At 46.2% G+C, this 15,951-nt stretch overlaps 1 long non-coding RNA gene across 1 annotated transcript; it reads left to right on the top strand.

Moving 5' to 3' along the window:
- The first annotated feature begins 13,311 nt into the window (after nucleotides 1-13,311).
- Nucleotides 13,312-14,518, top strand: LOC122939195. The gene is made up of 2 exons (XR_006390101.1): nucleotides 13,312-13,410; nucleotides 14,127-14,518. It is a non-coding gene; the product is annotated as an uncharacterized LOC122939195 (long non-coding RNA).
- The last annotated feature ends 1,433 nt before the right edge of the window (nucleotides 14,519-15,951 follow it).

The following is a 15,951-nucleotide window of genomic DNA, read 5'->3' as shown; positions in this document are numbered from 1 at the left end:
TCAATGGTGGGGCTGGACTCCCATGGTTGGACAGTTGGCTCGGATAAAAGGCGTCCGTCAGGTGGTCTCCGAGCTGGTGCTTTACGGCTGGAGGCAAGACGGATGTGCCAGTTTGTTGGTGACCTGTGTTTTAACGAATTTGGGGCTTCAAGGACCTCCCTCGTCATGGGTAAGAAAATGTAATATGATTTATGGTTTGTTGTATTTATGTTAATAAACGGCTGCTGTGGCCATTATTATCCAACTCTGGTCTCTGTGTCTTATTGGGAGAGTTAGGGTAAATGTGTGGTCAAAGCAGTACAATAGGGGCCCCCGAGTGAATAGCCAATAACCCACTCATGTGCGAGCAGCAGCAGGCCGTAGTGGAGTTTCAGCTGCAGCACGCACGGGTTAGTCGCACTGCGGAACAGCACCACTTCACCACCAATGACTGGGCCTCCATGCGAGACCTGTGTTCCTTGTTGCGCTGTTTCGAGTACTTCACCAACATGGCCAGTGCCGATAACGCCGTTCTCAGCGTAACTATCCCACTTCTATGCCTCCTTGAAAAAACGCTTTGCGCGATGATGGAAGAGGATTTGGCACAGGAGGAGGAGGAAGAGGGATCATTTTGTAGGGTTTCCAGCCAGTCATTCCCAAGTGGCTCTGAGGGTGGGTTCCTGCACCCACAACCCAAGGTACACAATTGTCCAGCCAGGGCACAGTTCTGGAGGATGACGAGGAGATGGAGAAGGGGGAGGAGGAGATGGAGAAGGAGGAACCATGTTCACAGCAGGGTGTCACCCAGACCAGCTCATGGACATCACTGGTGCGTGGATGGGGGGATACAGAGGACACAGACGATACACCTCCCACAGAGGACATCTTTTTGTTGCCTCTGGGCAGCCTGGCACACATGAGCGATTACATGCTGCAGTGTCTCCGCAATGACCGCCGAGTTGCCCACATTCTAACCAGTGCTGATTACTGGCGGCCACGCTGCTGGATCCCCGTTACAAGGACAACGTGCCGTCCTTAATTCCGTCACTGGAGCGTGATCGTAAGATGCGCGAGTACAAGCGCACGCTGGTAGACACGCTGCTGGTGGCATTCCCACCTGACAGCGGGGGCACAGTGGAAGCACAAGACGAAGGCAGAAGACGAGGAAGAGGTCGCCAATGCAGCTGGGGCACCACCAGCACCTCAGAAGGCAGGGTTAGCATGGCCGAAATGTGGATAAGCTTTGTCAGCACGCCACAACAACCAGCACCACCAGCTGATATGGAACGTTTTAGCAGGAGGCAGCATTTCACCAACACGATGGAGCAGTATGTGTGCACACGCCTACACGTACTGAATGACGGGTCTTCCCCCTTCAACTTCTGGGTCTCCAAATTGGGCACATGGCCTGAGCTTGCCCTTTACACCTTGGAGGTGCTGGCCTGCCCTGCAGCCAGTGTATTGTCTGAACGTGTGTTTAGCACGGCAGGGGGCGTCATCACAGACAAGCGCAGCCGCCTGTCCACAGCCAACGTGGACAAGCTTGCGTTCATTAAAGTGAACCAGGCCTGGATCCCTCAGGACTTGTCCGTACCTTGTGCAGAAATGACATGTTTACCGGCACTAACCAGCCATTGTTATACTGCAGGGCAATTGCTCATTTTTGTATTTTGGATATTTCACCCTAATTTAAAAAAATTAAATTAAAACCAAAAGCCTGTGTTGGCTACCTCGTCCTCCTCCACCGCCGCTTCCACCTAGACCTCTACGTCCACCGCCTCCTCAGACTCCTACTCCATATGAAACTCCACCTCATAAATCAAATTTTACATTCTTGGGTTGACATTATACAATTTTAGATGTGAATTAACCCCTGCTCTGCATAGGTGACAGAATAACATTTCTAAAATGCTTCTTTAATTGATGCGCGCCACCTCCTTTGATTCAATGCTTAAACTTATACAAGTTGTACCACATTTACTGAGAGGGTAGTGGATGCATGGAATAGCCTTCCTGCAGAAGTGGTAGCTGCAAATACAGTGAAGGAGTTTAAGCATGCATGGGATAGGCATAAGGCCATCCTTCATATAAGATAGGGCCAAGGGCTATTCATAGTATTCAGTATATTGGGCAGACTAGATGGGCCAAATGGTTCTTATCTGCCGACACATTCTATGTTTCTATGTTTCTATGTTTCTACATTTAAGCTTCAATACTTTGGCCCACATTTCCGCTTGACTCTTTTGGCCAACATTTGGGCTTCTGTAATTTGTCCCACATTTGCGCCTCAATAGCTTTTCCCACATTTCTGCTCGATCCCAATTTTTTTTCATAAATTTACCTCCCTTAAATTTGGTCTCTTTTTCTCAGGCTCCCTCTCCGGTCTGGAACCCTGATTCCCCGCCACCCGTGATCACCATGGTAGGCGCAGAAAAGAACATCGAAAGTTGATAGAGCAGATATCAAATTGGATCGTAAACATCACGGGGACGTGCGACATGGTGGGGCAGTAAGTGTGCACACGCCTACACAAACTAACTGACAGGGGTCGGCCCCTGCAACTTCTGGGTCTCCGAATTGGGCACATGGCCTGAGCTTGCCCTTTACGCCTTGGAGGTGCTGGCCTGCCCTGCAGCCGGTGTATTGTCTGAACGTGTGTTCAGCACGACTGGAGGGTTATATTTCCCAATGTTTTGGGGTGTACCCTAATTGAAAAAATAAAAATACATTTTAAACCAAAAAGCAGTGTAGGCTACCTCCTCCTCCTCTTCCTCCACCGCCACTTCCACCTACACCGCCACATCCACCGCCTCCTCAACCTCCGACTCCATATTGACCTGGTCCTCCTAGATCAAGATTATAATTTTTATTTTTACGTATTTTATGTTATTTTAAGTCATTTCCCTATCCACATTTGTTTGCAGAGCACTTGCCATGTTCTTAACCACATTTTGATGACATTTACAGCCTTCTAGTCCTTTCCATTACATTTTTACAGCCATTTTAGCACTCAAAAGTACGGGTCACCATTGACTTCAATAAGGTTCGGGTTCGGGGTCAAGTTCGGGTCCCGAAGTTCGGCCGAACCTGTCGAACCCGAACATCCAGGTGTCCGCTCAACTCTACTAATGAACACTTTTCTTCACCCACCTACTGAAGAAACCACCCACCAACAGCAGCAGCAAGACATGGAGCAGAACCTGACTGTACCCTGCCACCCCACATTCAAGATCCCATGGCCCCATCACTGACCCCATAGCTGCTGCTTGCATGGTACATTAACCCTTTGTTAATATTACAGATCTGCAATGTGCAGCTGTTGTGGAGCTACAAGTCCCAGCATAGGCTGAGAGTCTGCATTTTTCATGGCATGCTGGGAGTTGTAGTTACACATCAGCTGGAGAACAGCAGGTTACACATCACTGGTTCAGGTGTCAGTGACACAAAATAACGAATCAGGAGAAAATTGTATCAATGTCAAGAGCGATAGATACAATGATAATATATGGAGCAGGGATGGCGTCGGCTCAGGGGCGGAGGGCTATACCACTGATATCCCGCTGCTGGGGAATAACTCCCATCATGCATGTGCCTATAGGCCCCAGTGTATTGTATCTGTGGAGAAATGAATAAAGTTTATTGGAAAAAAACAAGCGTCTATTATACAGTAGAATTATCTATAATGTCCTGTCTATATACCACCAACATATACATTATATATATACTGTCATCCATTGTACACGGCTAAGGTGGGAAATGTACATACATTCAATATAGATTACACCTGATTGGCTGCCTCCTCCGGCCACTTTATGATGTCACGGAATACTGTGCTGTTGGCTCCTCCCCACACATTCTGATTGGCTGCCTCCTCCGGCTACTTTATGATGTCACAGAATACTGTGCTGTTGGCTCCTCCCCACACATTCTGATTGGCTACCTCCTCCGGCCTCTTTATGATGTTATGGAATGTTGTGCTGTTGGCTCCTCCCCCGCACATTATGACATCACACACATTATATAAGGGGCTGCAGAGTGGACACTCCCCTGAGGGTTGTAGTTGGTTCTGGAGGTAAGTCTGCTGTGTCCTCAGCTCCTTTTGTGTCTGTCATCTTCTTCTATCATGTCTCCTCCTCTTCAGTAATGGCCGCCTCTTTCCTTTTCATCTTCTACAGCTTTGGTTGGTGAATTGCGTAGAGTCAGGTAAGTCCATCTTTCCTGTAAGTGTACAATATGTCTGATTACTCTCAGCACCTGAGTATAACCGCATGTAGAAGCTTCACAGATGGGCCCAGTAGAGGGGATGCGGGTGGCAGTGGTGTACCTACCGCAGAGGGAGACTTGGTGACTGCACAACAAGCAAAATTATAAAGGGACCCTTAAAAATTAACTTTTAATTCAAATATGATAAAATGCGCCCTACAAATCAAGGTGAATTCAAGAATGCAAAGGCAACGATATAACCCAACTACCACTGATCGTATAACATCCACTGGAAGGGCCCAGTGATGAAATGTATAAATATCAGAGACAGACTTGGTGACTGCTATGGGACGGGGCCGCTATATGCATTTGCTATTTCTGCTTCCTGTTGTGTTTTTTCCTGCAGTGGTCACTAGGGGGAGCTCACTGTATACATCTCCCATGATGTTTGATTGTTGTTTTATAAATCCGTATGCAGTGAGCTCCCCCTAGTGGTGGCTGCCAGCTGCTGTGTTAGGGAAGTAGGAGATTTGGAAGGGACATTCTGTGTTTTGCTATATGGATTAGGGATAAAACTGCTGGGTTTGCAGACATTTCAGTTGCTATGGGGTCAAACAACTGGAGGCCCATTTTAAGTGAGATATAAGGTGCAGTTAATAATGACTATAGAGGATGTAAGGGGGTGTGGAAAATAGCATGTGGCCCCTGTCCTCAGTGTTATTATAGATGCCCCATGGTCATCTCTGCTGTGTGCATCATTCCTGTGCCTGAACTTCATTATGTTTTCACCTATACAGAGTCTCTGTACTGTGATATCACTGTGCTTATTGTTTCTGTATCCCCTAGTACTTTTTGGGTATTGGTAACCGTAAGTGGATCCTCAGGGTTTTGAGTGCTGGGGAGATTCTCAATGGCTGCTATCGGTTAGTGTTTTGATGGTCAAATAAGGGATAAAATTCAGGGACCAATAAGTGAAGATTTGAGGATAGGGGTTGAAGTTTAGATAAGACATAAACATTGATAGAAATTTTTCGTTATAGGCTCAGGTCCTGAGGTATGGGTACAAGTTGAGGATAGATCTGGTAATTGGGGCTTGTCCATTACTCATTTCTATACGACTGTTCATCATTTCTATATCTATAGAGCACATAGAGCATGTCCTGGACTTTCACTGTCTTATCTACTCTTAGGTTGGAGGAAGTCAAGGAGGAGAAAAAGGAGATGGAGGAGATTAAGATTGAGGAGAAGGAGATGGAGAAGATTAACATTGATGAGGAGGTGGAGTACGGTAACATCAAGAAGGAGAATGAGAAGATTAACATCTTGGAGGACATAACCATGGAGGATGAGATAGAGGAGATTAACATCGAGGAGTTAAAGGAGAAAAACACTGAGGAGGAGTTGGAGCAGATAAACATCAGGGAGGTCGTGGAGGAGATTAAGATTGAGGAGGCGGAGGAGATTAAGATCATAGAGGCAGAGAAAGTTAAGATCGAGGAGGTGGAGGTTATTAAGATCAAGGAAGTGGAGATTAAGACCGTGGAGGTGGAGGAGACTAAGATCAAGGAGGTGGAGGAGATCAAAAATATGGAGAATAAGATCGAGGAGATAGAGAAGGTTATGATCACGGAGGAGGAAGAGATTAAGATTGTAGAGGAGATAAACATCGAAAAGCAGGGGAAAGTGGAGGACAGTTCCATCAAGGAGGTAGAGAAGAAGAACATCATGGAAGAAGAAGTACTGGAAGAGAGGGTGGAAGTCATCAATACTGAGGAGGAGAATGAAGGTGCGGTGGTGGAAGAGGAAGAGTCAGAAGAAGAAAGTGAGGAGGAAAAATATCAGGCTATCGTGTAAGTACATCAATGTAAAGTTCTGTGTATTGAGTTAGGACAGTGATTGCATTGATTAATCAAGAATATGGCAAAGACCCTGTGGAGCAGTTCTCCATAGCAGCTAATCAGGTCACATTTTATATTTTCCAACTGGCTTTCAGAGCTACAATCTGATCTTGCAGTAGTTTGATAAATCTTCCACACTGTGTAGAAGAATTACTGATCCACAACATGCAACATTTATTGTCCTGAACATCACCCCACATTCTACCTATAGGTAAAGCACCCCAAGGTCAAGAGGTCATATATAATCTATAATATTTCTATCTCTAGATCTGAATATTAATAGATAAAAGTATTCTTCATCCACAGCTCCACCTTCATATATGAGACGTCCATAGTGGAAAGGACACAGTTTAAATCTCCATGCTGTTGCAGAGTGCACAGAAAACACACATTCAGGCAACCACAAAACATTTCATACAGTCATCAGGCCTTATACATAAAAATGCGGGAAAATGAACACAGAGATCTGATTGGCTGTTACTATGGAAATCTCAAATGGTGTCATATTGTATCATGTCTATGAATGAGAATATTCCTAACCTGTAAATATAATCTTGTTGTATTACCCTAACAGGTGGTGGTGGACGGTGGAGGGCTCCGAGCTGCCAGTAAGGTGATTATATCATAGAATAATGGGGCAATATAGGCGTCTGCCTTACAAGGTGATCGATGAGTTGTCCCCCACCATATGTGACATGCATATTTATAGAAAGGACAATTCTCCTGTATCCTCTATAGGAAGGTAGAAGGAAAGCTTCTGAATTTAATATCAGTCTATTTATCTGAGAGACTCGCTATATAGACGACATTCTCATCATAAAACATTTCAGATGCAAGGGGTTAATTATGTTGTGATGTCATGGATATTAATTATTACCAGTAAATTTTATAATGATCAAGGGGGGCACCAGTCCTGCCACATCTTATATTTGGGGTGTATATTGAGCAGTTCCAGTAACCAGAGCTGTTTTCTATTATAGGATACGAACAGTGAAGAAATTGGAGCCATCCTTTAAGATGGACACTATGTAAGTGTATAAACCTGGCAGGGAGGAACTGGCAATGCTGGAGCCTGAGGAAGGGGGGGGGGGCACAAACTTTTTGTACTGTAAAACCAGACCATAGAGCATCACACTGAGGATTATTGAGGTTTATCCCATTCTCTAAGAGGAAAAATATAGAAAAACTAAATTCCCACCCGATCTCCATCTAAGCTCCTCCCCTAATAATGGTGAGAGCAAAGTCCTGATATAATGTATGTTCTATGTCTAATAGCATGGAGGAAATAGAACTGGAGGAAGAAGAGGAGGAGAAGAAGGTGGTGGAGGAGGAAAAGGCAGGAGAGGAGGAAGTGAAAGAGGAAAATGCTAGAGAAGAAATGGAAAAGGAAAATTTGGGAGCGGAGGAAGTTGAGGAGAAAGAGAATGTAGAGGTTGAACAAGCTGAGAACACAGCAAGGTGAGTACAGAGTCTATATATAATGAGCTGATAATATTTCCAGATATAGGTATATATAATTATGTGATCAGAGCCCATACATTGTTGTCAGAGCTGTTTTTTTCATTATAGACCATTGGACATAGAGGTGATGCCGGGCCGACCAACTGAGGAGACCACCCAGTAAGTTTATAGAATAAGTAAGACTGAATGTTAGTGGTCACATACTTTCCTGCTTTGAGCTCGGCCTCATTTAGTGTCCACAGGACAGTCTCCGTGTACAGAACTGTATAGACTGATCCTGTCATCACATGGAGCTGATCTTATCTACTTTAATCTTTTCTTTAGGACAAGACGCGGTTGGTGGACACCAAATTGTCTTAGACGACAAAACAAGAGCAGCAGGTAAGTGATAATTTACCTTCAGTCTACCTGTAACTGCCACTTGAAGGAGCTCACTGCATAGGGGTTTACACAGTGAACTCTATGATACATCAGCATGCAATGAGCTCCCCCTATTGGCCACAGACATAACTGATTTAATGCATTAAACGTTTATGAACTAGGGAGGGGACAAGATTGTTTTTTGGGGCACTAGGACCCCACTGTGTTTGCTGATGCAGGGAATAAAAAATAATAATCTATTCTTACTTTTCCAAGCAGCATCAGAAAGAGCAGCAGGAACAGACTAACAAGGTAAGTACACAAATTAACATGACCCCCTGTACTACTTCTATGAGGACAAATGCAGAAAATATTTAAGGGTCCCCCGTCAGCATCCTCTCTATCATCCAGAGCAGAGAGGCATCACAGAGGGCCCCTCTCGCTATAGAGGACATTTCCTACCCTATGGTGAACACTTGACTTTCCCAGAAGAGTTCCCTAAATGTTTCCTCCAGTGATACCAGCTGATTGTGGGGGGACCCAGCAGCAGGACTCACCGTAATCAGCTCGTATCTCTAGGACCTACTACCCCTCTCTTCATCAGTCCCCACTGTCACCACTTGACCTGTCCACTCTCATGACCCCCCTCCGGTCTTATCTCCTGCAGATGCCTCAGGTTCTTCTGCTGCTGCAGTTATGATGACACCGGCGAATAAGAAGAATATGAGATGTCTGGTCCTCATGGTGTCCTCAGCAACACCATGAACTTCACCTGAAGATCTCAGCAAAGAGGAGAAGAATATGAAGATGGTGCTGGGTCCTGCACTGGAGGAAACTGCTGACATCAGAGGAAATCCCTTCAATAGAGGCGGCTGGAGGGCAGGCAGAGGACACACCGACCATGTCTTCCCTGCATCTCTGTGCACAGACATTATCTGATGGCTGCCCTCAGACCCCTTTATATGGGGACATACATCCTGCTGCCCGGACATAGATATAAGAAGAAATACATGCAATAAAAGATTGAATTTAGAAATCTAATAAAAGGAGAAAAACAAAAATAAAAAATAAAGGATAAAAAGTATAACAGTCCATTATCTCTCGTTTAGAAAGAAGGAGAAAGGGTTTGATGAAATACATAACTCCTGGTTACAGGCCCGAGGTGCGCTTGTCTTATCCCCTTCTGCGGAGACACCACAAGAATACTTCATGGCTGAACATCTTCTGGACTCTTTTATATATAGTCTCATTGTCAGATGCAGATATCATAAGTTAAATTCTATTGTTGGGGCAATAAGACGGGTAAATTATTAGCGGCCCTTACTAAGTCTAGTCAACTTTATAAACCAGTCTCCCAGTTGCAGAACCCTCTGACTGGCACAGTTACTGCTAATCCTGTATAAATTGCTTAAATATTCAGTGATTACTATGAAGACCTCTACAGGGCAGTCTCTGCTCTCCTCCCCATTATTAAAGTGGTTATCCAGCTTTAACCCTGGGTTCAGACCTGAGCGTTTTACAGCGCGTTCCTACGCACTGTAAAACGCACAACAGGCAAGAACCAATGATTCCCTATGGGAATGGTTCTCACCTGGGCGTTTTACAGCGCGTACCATCGCGCTGTAAAACGCCCGACGCTCAAACAAGTGCTTGAGCTTTTTTTTGGGCGTTTGTCGCGCGTTCCCGCACATAGAAATTCGGGAACGCGCGACAATGTGTGAACGCCAGTCTCTGTATGCGCGATTGTAAACGCCCGTACAATCGCGCATACAGAGCGCTCGTTTCAGAACGCTCAGGTCTGAACCCAGCCTAAACCTTTTAACAGATGCCTTCAGAGTGTCCAGACCTCAGGTGGTGTTCATACTTATCTGGTCTCCCCCACTGGATTCAGTCTTCATCGCTCCACATCCACCTCCGCAGGTCCGGGTCTTTGAGAATCAGCATCCTGTTGACGAGGTGGCACTTGACCGCTGCAGCAAATTACTGTTGTTTTCTAGAGACCCTGGACCTGCATAGGCAGCCATGGGGCAGGTACCAAGTAAGTGTAGTGTCCCACTAGGTAAATGTGGGCACTACACAAGGGTCAATTGGGCCACGTTGTTCTCCACCTCCTGTGGAACAGTGGCATGGTATTTAACAGTCCATTTTAATGTGTATTGCTATGTTTTATGTTCATTTTCCCTGTGTTATCTGTGTACCAGGCCTGTTAGGGTGTAGTACCTCCTCCTAGGCAGTAGAGGGAGCTACGGAACCCCTAATATAAATAGTCAGGTCCTCTTCAGGGAAAGCAGCGTAGAGTCAGAAGCAGTGTGGACTTTGGCTAGGCAAAAGCTGAAGGGAGCTTCTGACATGCAACTGGATAGTCCAGGCTTCTAGTTGCCACCAGGAGGCTAGGTAGAGTAGTCCAGCCTGCCTGAAGATATTGAGCCTGAGTTAGCTCAGAAGATTTACCCCAGGAGAAGGGTTTGCCTCCTGGGAGAAACCAAGTTCCCATAACCAGAGCAGAGCAGAGCCAAAAGTCCAGCTAGAAAAAAGAGCTGAAGGGCAGAAGGATTCACCCGAAGCAAGGATATATACCTGAGGAAGTTTTCTACCAAGGATAAAGCCAGCATTAGGGCATACGGGCCTTGGGATTGAGACAGAGTTCTGAGGAATAGTGCACAGGATTTCTGAGGAAAAGTGCAGCCTAGTCTGTAAGTGTTGTTTTTACCCTATGAGTATCTTGCAAAGAACATTGTACCTGCCATTGTTGTGAAAGCCTGCTTATACCTGCTACTAACATATGGAACTTTACCAAAGACTGTACAAAGTTAACTGTTTCCAGTAAAGGAAGTTTTGGTTCACCACAACAACGTGTTCCTCACTTATTACCACTATCAATCGGTGTGCCACCGTTATAGGCACTGGCATCACAGATCTTAAAGGGACATTGCCCCAGGCACATTAAACACCTGCAATATCCAGGGCACCTCACCCAACATCAGGCCTAGTCCCTACATACAGAGAGTGCCTCCAGGGGACCCCTGTGCCAGCCTCTCCATCACTGCTGTACGCCTGCTCAGGGTCCCCCTACAAACTGTGAGAAACCCAGAGCAACGCTCGTATGCCTATTAACCGTGACCTCACATCGCAATATCCTGCAGGTCTGCGTACTGCATAAGTATGACCACCCTACTGTTCCAGCTACTCTAATAGGGACTGAGGAAAAGTTTTAAGTTGGATAACTCCTTAAATTTTTTTCTATTCTCACCGGATTCTGCTATCATGGAGGAGGAGGTTTGGCGGGCCATTTTTGTGGCATTGAATGGTAAAACACCGAGTCCAGATGGTCTTTCGGCAGAGTATTACAAAACATCCCATCCCCTCACAATACCTGTCCTAACTGGACTATTTAACTTGGTTTTTACTTATGTGACTCCTATTCACTGTGGTACTGACTCCTGGACAGTTCTCCCTGAACCTGGTAGAGATCCCCTGAAGACTCAATCTTTCTGCCCAATTTCATTGCTTGACCACGATTACAAATTCTAGGTGAAAACATTGGCGAATGGTTTCCAACGAATACTCCCCGGCTTTCTTTGCAATGCTCAGACAGACCTTACTTAGGGCAGAAGCAACACTGCAACTCATACGTAGACTGGACGTTGCATCCACAGTACCGGACCATAACCCAGCGTAACCACCTACGGGTCTTGATGCTGAGAAGACCTTTAGTAATGCAGTGTGGCCTTTTCTTTATGTGGTATTAGATGAGGGGAGGTTTTGTCTGATTGGTTAAACAATACTTTCAGTTCCTTCACATTAATGCCGCTGCCTGTGTGACTGATAGTGGGTATAACACATCGGCAACTGATCTAAGCATCAATGCCCCCTTTCAGCCCCCTTCTCATATTTATTCTTCCATCCTATGATGTGTACTTCTATCTTTCAGGGAGTCAGAGTGTGTCCTAGGCAGTTGAAGGTGGCAGCATTGCCTCCCTGTAAATGAAGTAGGCACAGCCACTGTGGGGTCAGTCATTCAGATGAGGAGCTGTCTGTGTAATACTGGAGCACGTTGCGTCCACAATCGTGAGAGCTGGAGGTTCTGACCTGACCATAAAGGGGGATCCTAGGCCTGGGACCCCGCATGCCCATATGGAGGGGTATTTTTTGTGACGACCCCTAGAAGTTATTTAACCATTGGCATTAATGACCTGAGTACAGCTATGTTATGTTGGGTAATAGATTTACTTTTATTCCTCCTCACAATGTAGAGTTAAAGTGGTATTCACATCTGAGACATTGGGGGCATATTGCTAGGATATCCCCTATTGTCTTATAGGTTCGGGTCCCACCGCTGGGACCCGCGCCTATATGGAGAACAGAACGAGCAAAGTGGTGGCTTGAGGACTTTGGTTCGGCCACCACCAAGCGCGCTCTCCATAGAAGTGAATGGGAGCGCACAGTGTATGACCGCCCACCGCTCCCATTCACTTCTATGGGCCTGCCGGAAATGGCTGAGCCAGTGCTTTATTCTCGGCGGCCCCATAGAAATAAATGGACGGCGGCTGCGCATGCGCAGTGCACCCTCCACCACTTTTGGGGCTACTTTTAGGAGATAGGTGCGGGTCCCACACCTATCAGACAATAAGGGAATTTTCTAGCAATATGCTCCCATTGTCTCAGATGAGACGACCCCTTTGACTTGCATTTCCTGGTAGATTGCGCTGGTCTGTCTGACATTGATGCTGCTTAGTTTTCAGTTTAGGACAAAGCCCGTCCAGTCTATTAATTTCCCATACGGTGAGCAGACTCTGTGCCCTGACTTCATCTAGTTATGTTGACTTCTGTGTCTCTGCAGCTTGAGGATCTGTCCGCAGAGGCATATCAGAACCGCCACAGTGCATACGAGGATATGGAGCGTTCCCGCTGGGATTCCTGGACTTCAGCTGCTTCGCAGAGGCGAGGAAGCAGGTACGTAAATTTCATTTTACAGAGCAGAACACACAAGCAGACAGGACTGTGATTTCCAGGTCACCTCGGTGTAGATGACACACTTAGAATGCTGCTTGAACGTACAACATATCAAAATAAATTGCCTTGGATGATGTGCAGTGTGTAATGAGCAGCAGGCCTCATGAAGAGGCAGGAACTTTAGTCGGAGCGTCCAGGTGTCCCAGTTGTCTTGCTTGGCAGAAGCTTCAGAGTAGTGGTGAAAAGAGCCCGGCTCTCAATTCTTTGCTTGTGGATATTTAAAACAGGTTATTTTCTGTTCATTAGATCCTCTAACAAATCTAATGGTCGATGGACGCCACAACCCTCATCCAATAGCCAAGGGTCGTTCCAACAGCCAGCCTCCCCGGACTTTGGTTTCCACAGCCTTAATGAGGTCCCACTAACCCTGTCATCTGCTGCATCAGACAACCAGGAGCCTCTCCAATGCCTCTCTGTCTACAGCCGCACCAGGGGGCTTTCCTGGAGTGAAGACACCAGATCTTCCACCCCTGAGGTCCCAGATGAAGAAGAACAGGTTTGTTTCCTCTTACATGAAACAGTACGAATACAGCGATGCTGTGTTTGCATAGTCTGTCTTGTGTTTTAATACTGAAAAAAAAAAAAAATTTTTTTTCTTTTCATCACCATATTCTGACCCTCTTAACTTTTTGAAGTTCTGTCTACGGAGCTGTGTGAGGGCTAGTTGTTTCTTTTTTGGGGCAATTTTTATTTATACTATTTTGGAGTGTGTATGATTTCTGGGTCACACTATATTCAATTGTTTGTGGGGGGTGAAGTGATTGAAAAAAGGCAAATTGAACATTTTGTACCGACCACCCCCCACGGCATCTGAGGGTTTAGATGTCTGCAATCGGCATTAGCGCAGATCGTAGACATTAGCCCCAGCTGTCTGCTGTGTGAAAGCACCATCTTTAACAGAGCCGACATCCACCGAACTTTTACAGTAGATGTTGGAAGGGGTTAAAATGGGATTTCCAGGGCTACAAAATTGATAACCCGTCCTATCAGATTTTTGGGTGTCCTGCTCTTCACACCCCCATCGATCAGATAATTGAAGAGGTCATTGCACTCTAATGAATGCTGCATCCCCATCATTGCTGACCAGGCACAGTACTGTAATGGTCGCTGTGATAATTTTTGCACTTTGTTGGTAAAATGGTAATCGGTGTTACTTACAGGCTATATTGTACACTAATTACCTATAGTAACACTTTCTTCCTCCTTCTGCAGACTGTTGCACCTTGGGAACATCGCTCATTTCCCCTCTCAGACCGAGACCATCGTGTTCTCCAGAGTTCGCCAGTAACCGCACCGAACAGAAACAGGAATAAGCCTGATGTGCTGTGTAACACAGGGAGCAAGTCTGGCCTCCAGGCTGAGGGCATGGACTCTGGCATGTCAGCAGAAGACCTCGTCACCACCTCCAAAGATCCCCCTCTACCCAACAGCATTTCAGTTGTTTGATTTCGTGCCCATAGCGGTGAGAAAATCGCAAGCCTGGAATATTTTCCCACTAGGCCGGTGAACAAGAGATGAGAGCGCCTCCTCTTTGTAAGACGTGTACGACCAGAGAATGCAAATCCCATGTACTTTATTTCAGTATCAAGTGCTTGGCTGACTTGCCGGCCCAGGCAGAAAAGTAGGAGCCACCAGTAATTGGTCGGGGGTCCTGGGCTCAGCAGCACACTGAAGTAAAAGGCCTATGATGAGGTTATAGCAGAGAGCAAAGGCCACAGGCTGAACCTCATGCCATTTAACGTAGGCAGTGGGAAAGTCTCCCGATGTGGACAACGCCAATATCCTGCAGCTTCATGAGGTGCAAAAGGCAGGGTAGGTACATGGAGCAGGCTGAGGTAGGCAGAGGAGAGGGGGTGGGATTTATAGGCATTTCTGAATGGGGGGCAAAAATCGGGTTTAGACCCTTAACCGCCACAAGGAGCGCTCTTCAGTAGGGATGAGCGAACTCGAACTGTATAGTTCGGGTTCGTACCGAATTTTGGGGTGTCCGTGACACGGACCCGAACCCGGACATTTTCGTAAAAGTCCGGGTTCGGGTTCGGTGTTCGTCGCTTTCTTCGCGCTTTTGTGACGCTTTCTTGGCGCTTTTTGAAAGGCTGCAAAGCAGCCAATCAACAAGCGTCATACTACTTGCCCCAAGAGGCCATCACAGCCATGCCTACTATTGGCATGGCTGTGATTGGCCAGAGCACCATGTGACCCAGCCTCTATTTAAGCTGGAGTCACATAGCGCCGCCCGTCACTCTGCTCTGATTAGCGTAGGGAGAGGTTGCGGCTGCGACAGTAGGGCGAGATTAGGCAGATTAACTCCTCCAAAGGACTTGATTAACTGATCGATCTGCAGCTGTGGATCATTGAGCTGCTGATCCTCAATTGCTCACTGTTTTTAGGCTGCCCAGACCGTTTGTCAGTCACATTTTTCTGGGGTGATCGGCGGCCATTTTGTGTCTTGTGGTGCGCCAGCACAAGCTGCGACCAAGTGCATTTAACCCTCAATGGTGTGGTTGTTTTTTGGCTAAAGCCTACATCAGGGTGAAGCTGTCACACCAAGTGCATTTAACCAGCAATAGTCTGTTTATTTTTTGGCCATATACTACATCAGGGGCAAGCTGCGCCTGTCACCAAGTGCATTTAACCCTCAATGGTGCGTTTGTTTTTTGGCTAAAGCCTACATCAGGGTGAAGCTGTGACACCAAGTGCATTTAACCAGCAATAGTCTGTTCATTTTTTGGCCATATACTACATCAGGGGCAAGCTGCGCCCATCACCAAGTGCATTTAACCAGCAATATTGTGGTTATTTTTTGGCCATATCCCAGTCTAATTCTGTCACTAAATCCATACCGGTCACCCAGCGCCTAAATACTAGGCCTCAAATTTATATCCCGCTAAATCTCTCGTTACCGCTGTCCTGTTGTGGCTGGGAAAGTTATTTAGTGTCCGTCAAAGCACATTTTTTGTTCTGGGTTGAAATACAATTCCCAATTTAGCAATTTAAAAATTTAGTGGTTTCTGCTGTATCAGAGCTATTTGAAATC

The sequence above is a fragment of the Bufo gargarizans genome, chromosome 5 (genome assembly GCF_014858855.1).
Source record: "Bufo gargarizans isolate SCDJY-AF-19 chromosome 5, ASM1485885v1, whole genome shotgun sequence".
NCBI classification, from domain to species: Eukaryota; Metazoa; Chordata; class Amphibia; order Anura; family Bufonidae; genus Bufo; species Bufo gargarizans.
The sequence above is the reverse complement of the archived record's forward strand: the minus strand, read 5'-3'. Positions and strand labels throughout refer to the sequence as shown.